The sequence below is a fragment of the Balaenoptera ricei genome, chromosome X (genome assembly GCF_028023285.1).
Source record: "Balaenoptera ricei isolate mBalRic1 chromosome X, mBalRic1.hap2, whole genome shotgun sequence".
Classification (NCBI taxonomy): domain Eukaryota; kingdom Metazoa; phylum Chordata; class Mammalia; order Artiodactyla; family Balaenopteridae; genus Balaenoptera; species Balaenoptera ricei.
In genome coordinates this window covers 20838093-20843157 of record NC_082660.1, presented here as the reverse complement: position 1 = coordinate 20843157, position 5065 = coordinate 20838093, and the positions used below count along the sequence as shown (strand labels likewise).

Below are 5065 nucleotides of genomic sequence, written 5' to 3'. Positions count from 1 at the left end.
AGTTTCCTCAGAAAACTAAAAATAGAACTACAATATCATCCAGCAATCCCACTCCTGCACATATATCCAGACAAAACTCTAATTCAAAAAGATACATGCACCCCTATGTTCACATAATCACTATTCGCAACAGCCAAGACATGGAAACAACCTAAATGTCCACTGACAGATGAATGGATAAAGAAGATGTGGTACACATATACAATGGAATATTACTCAGCCATAAAAAAGAAATAATGCCATTTGCAGCAACATGGATGGACCTAGAGATCATCATACTAAGTGAAGTCAGACAGAGAAAGACAAATATCATATGATATCACTTATATGTGGAATCTAAAATATGATACAAATGAACCTACCTATGAAACAGAATCACTGACATAGAGAATAGACTGGTGGTGGCCAAGGGGGAGGTGGGTGGGAGAGGGATGGTTTGGGGATTTGGGATTAGCAGATGCAAACTGGTATATATAGAATGGATAAACAACAAGGTCCTCCTGTATAGCAGAGAACTATATTCAATATCCTGTGATAAACTATAATGGAAAAGAATATGAAAAATAATGTATATATATGTATAACTGAATCACTTTGCTGTACAGCAGTAATTAATACAAAATTGTAACTGAACTACACTTCAATTTAAAAAAAACAGAAAAATAAAATAAAATACACTCCACAGACTCTAAAAAATACAACAAACTAGTGAATATAACATAAAAGAAGCAGACTCACAGATACAGAGAACAAACCAGTGGTTACCAGTGGGGCAGGGGGGAGGGGCAAGATGGGGTGGGGGTGTGAGAGGTACAAACTATTGGGTGTAAAATGGGCTAAAGGATGTATTGTACAACACGGGGAATATAGCCAATATTCTGGAATAACTAAATGGAAAGTAACATTTAAAATTGTAGGAAAATAAAATAAAATAGTGAAAATAAATTAAATTAAAAAACACACTCCACAGAAGGCACTTTGAGCAGCAACGCTTTTTAAACTACATTGTGGTTAAAAACTGTGTTGACTCAGGGTGAATGTACGCTAAACTTCCCTCACTCGGTTTCAAAAATGTAAAAATGATAGATACAGTGTTTCAAAAAACACTCAGGGACATGATTTTTTAAATCGTGGACCGGAAGGGAAGTGGAAACCCACAGCAGTCAGGACAAGTTTAACATGTGGGCCCATAGAGTCCAGGAAGAACCTGACCCAGATAGTAAATTCTGGAATTTTTTTTTTTTTTGCTTTATTTTGTTCTATTGTTTAATTTTCATTTTTCAGTTTTATTGAGAAATAACTAACATACAGCACTGTATAAGTTTAAGGTGTACAGCATAATGGCTTGACCTACATAATTGTGAAATGATTACAATAAGTTAACATCCATCAGCTCATATAGATACAAAAAAAGAAGAAAAACGTGTTTTTCCTTGTCATGAGAACTTTTAGGACCTACTCTCTTGTCAACATTCAAATATACCACACAGCAGTGTTAACTACGGTCATGATGTTGTACATTACCTCCCTGGTACTTATTTATCTTATAACTGTAAGTTGGTACCTTTTGACCACAAGTCTGGAATTTCAAATCCAACCAAGGAGTAAGGAACACCCACACCCCCCATTCCCAGTGGGGACACCGCTCACGGTCCCCCAGCTACAGCTGAAGGTGAACAAGTCGCACCTATCCACTGGAAAAAAACTGCCCCCGACAGAGCAAGAAAGCGGAGAGACCGCGCAGTCAGCCACCAGGTATGCATTTTGTGTGAGCTCCTGCTTCGGAAGCGTGATGTGCCCACAGAGCAAAAGCCCTGAGCCACTGACTTTCGTCCTCAAGATGTTGGGCTGAAGCCTATCGTAAAACCACTTTCCAGGGGCAGTGAATGGGAGAGAAAAAAAGCCTCCATGACGATGAGTGTTCAAAAAAAAAACTACAAAGGCCACAATGAAACCCAACACCGCAAAAGGAAGCCAACGTCTAAGAGGAGTCATATAAAAGAAAGTCGAAATAATAGAACAATTTGGAAAGGATTTAAAAATAAGTGTATTTAAAATCAACAAACAAAAGCATGTGCTACGAATCAAGACCAGATGGAATTCTGGATAAAAAACAACACACAGGCAGTGCGCTGGGCAGTCCCGCGGCTCCGTCTCCTGCTACGGCGGTGTATGGACGGAACAGACCCAGGGGCGCCCCTTGCTCCCGCCTCCGACCACCTCCAACCTGTGTTCCACTCGCAACCTTCGGAACCAGCCGCTCAGCTGTCCTCGGCCACCGGGACCGCCAGCACCATATTTTGAGCTTAACGCCGTATTACCGATCCACCACGAGCTCCCAGATTCGTCAGAATGATTCCGCCGAGGTGGAGGCCGCCGTCAACCGCCTGGTCAACATGCACCTGCGGGCCTCGCGCACCTACCTCTCTCTGGGCTCCTATTTCCACCGCCACGACGCGGCTCTGGAGGGCCTGGGCCACTTTCTCCGCGAAGTGCCCGAGGGGAAGCGTGAGGGCGCCCAGCGCCTCTTGAAAATGCAGAAACAGCGCGGCGGCCGCGCCCTCTTCCAGGACGTGCAGAAGCGTCTCAGGATGAGCGGGGTGAAACCCAGGACGCTGTGGAAGCCGCCATTATCATGGAGCAGAACCTGAACCAGGCCCCTGCGGACCTGCACGCCCTGGGCTCTGCCCGCGCAGACCCCCGCCTCCGTGACTTCCCGGAGAGCCGCCGCCTAGATGAGCAGGTGAAACTCATCCAGAAGATGCGCGCTCACCTGACCAACCTCCGCAGGCCGGCCGGTCCCCAGGCGGGGCTGGGCGAGTCCCTCGTCGAAAGGCTCACCCTCCAGCACGACTAGGAGCCTCCGGAGCCCAGCGGCCTTTGAGGAGCCCCTCTGGCGTCAGGGCTTCTGCCTGAAGCCCCTCTCTGCAGCCGCTAGGCAGCTTTTTTAAAATAATAAAATTTATAATTGCAATCATTGTTGCTTTTGTTGTGGTCATCCATGTACAATGCTTGGTGTCAGTCGATTTATCTCTTGTAAAAATAAAATACAGTGTGTGTGTGTGTGAAAAAAAATAATAATAATAATAATAATAATAATAAAATTTATTTATTTATTTATTTATTTATTTTTGGCTGCGTTGGGTCTTCATCGCTGCACGCGGCCTTTCTCTAGTTGCAGCGAGCGGGGTTACTCTTCGTTGCGGTGGCTTCTCTTGTTGCGAAGCAGAGGCTCTAGGCGTGCAGGCTTCAGTAGTGGCGGCACGTAGGCTCAGTAGTTGTGGCACGTGGGCTCTAGAGCGCAGGCTCAGTAGTTGTGGTGCACGGGCTTAGTTGCTCCGCGGCATGTAGGATCTTCCCAGACTAAGGATCAAACCCGTGTCCCCTGCATTGGCAGGCGGATTCTTAACCACTGTGCCACCAGGGAAGCCCCACTAGGCAGCTTTTAACCACCCTGGAGCCCTCTCCCAAGCCTTGGACCAAATGGAAACAACAAAGTTTTTTGCAGCAAAAATAAATAAATAAATACATATTAAAAAATAAAAACAATACACAAATAATTTTTAGATGTGTGCATATTTTTTATGTGTGTGCATATTAGTCAAGGTCCAGTCAGGAAAAGAAAAATCCCTCAACAGAGGGAACTTTATACAAGGAATTTATGACACAGGTGATGGTGGAACGGAGAAGCCAAGGAGGGATGGTGAGGCATCCCAGGGATTAAAAACAGCAGGAAGCTGCTACCGCCCGTATGATTGAAGGGACAACAGAAAGAGGTTGTATTGGCAGAACCCAGCATTTAGAGCCCGCTGATGGAAACTAGAAGCACAGCAGGTGCTGCGGCCCTGAAAAGTGCGGCTGTCTGGCGGGAGATGGAGGCAAAGAGGAGACACAGTCACTTCCAGAGACGTTACCCAAAGCCGAGACAGAGGGAGAGAAATACGCAAACTTACATAGAAGGGATCATGGGATATGAAGGTCCTTGCAATACAGAGGGAACAGAGCATCACAGGATGGGGAATCAATCTGAGAACAAACTGACGAATGCCCAACATGCTGAGATAAACAAAATAATGGGTGGAAAAAGTGAATTTGTGAATTAGAGGACAGCTGAGGGAATCACTCATCAGAGGCTGCACGGTGATAAAAAGATTTAAAATATGAGGACGTAATTAAGAGCTAAGAGAGTAGGTTGAGAGGCACCAGGACTTATTTAATGAAAGTTCCAGAGAGTAAAACTAGAAAAAATCAGGAAGGGGCAATATTTAAGGAGATAATGTCTGAGAATTTTAGAGAACTGAAGACAGAGTCCCTAGATTGAAAAAGTTATTTCTAGGAAAGATGGGCTGTATTATTTGTACCAATCAACTAAAAATATGGATAACTAACAACTGAACACATGAATAGATTTTTTAAAATATGGATAACTAACAAACAACTAAACACATGAATAGATTTTTTTAAACCTTAAGAGCATTTAAAAGCTAATGAAAAAGCAAGGAAATACCAGGCCAAAAACCAAGAGAAAGCAGGAGTCTATAGAAAGAAACAGAGTTTCAAAGCCCAGAATCGCTTTTATCCCAAGGGATTTGCTAATAAGGAACACTTGTGCTTCAGTTTTAGCAGCTTAATGGGGAAATTTGGACGTAAAACAACCCAAGGTAGAGAAAGTAATAGGAGGCCTTTCCTATGTTAAGCTGGGACCCCACTGGCTTGGTGATATTTAGAGCAGGAAAAAAATTCCTTCCCTGCGAAGTTGTGACCATGAACTTACAGCTTAGGTTCACATTGCCTGAGTAGTTCTGGGAAATTAGAGCTGTGTACCTGATTTAAAGTGGTTCCAGATTGGGACTACCCCATGAAGAAAAAGCAAATGGAGAACTTTTTTTTGGAGATAAGCAGCTTCATTCTAGGCTTCAGTGAATCTTCAAAATAAAATTTCAAGTACAGTAATCAGTATAAAGTAAAACTAACCAAACACATAAGAGAACAAGTCACCATGAGTGGGAACCAGTTGAAACAACAGACTGCAGAATCAGACTTACCAAAACTTCAGAGATTAATT

The 5065-nt window shown here is 43.5% G+C and overlaps 1 pseudogene; it reads left to right on the top strand.

Annotated features, from left to right (window-relative positions):
- The first annotated feature begins 2072 nt into the window (after positions 1-2072).
- Positions 2073-2884, top strand: LOC132357903 (ferritin light chain-like; annotated as a pseudogene).
- Positions 2885-5065: the final 2181 nt, after the last annotated feature.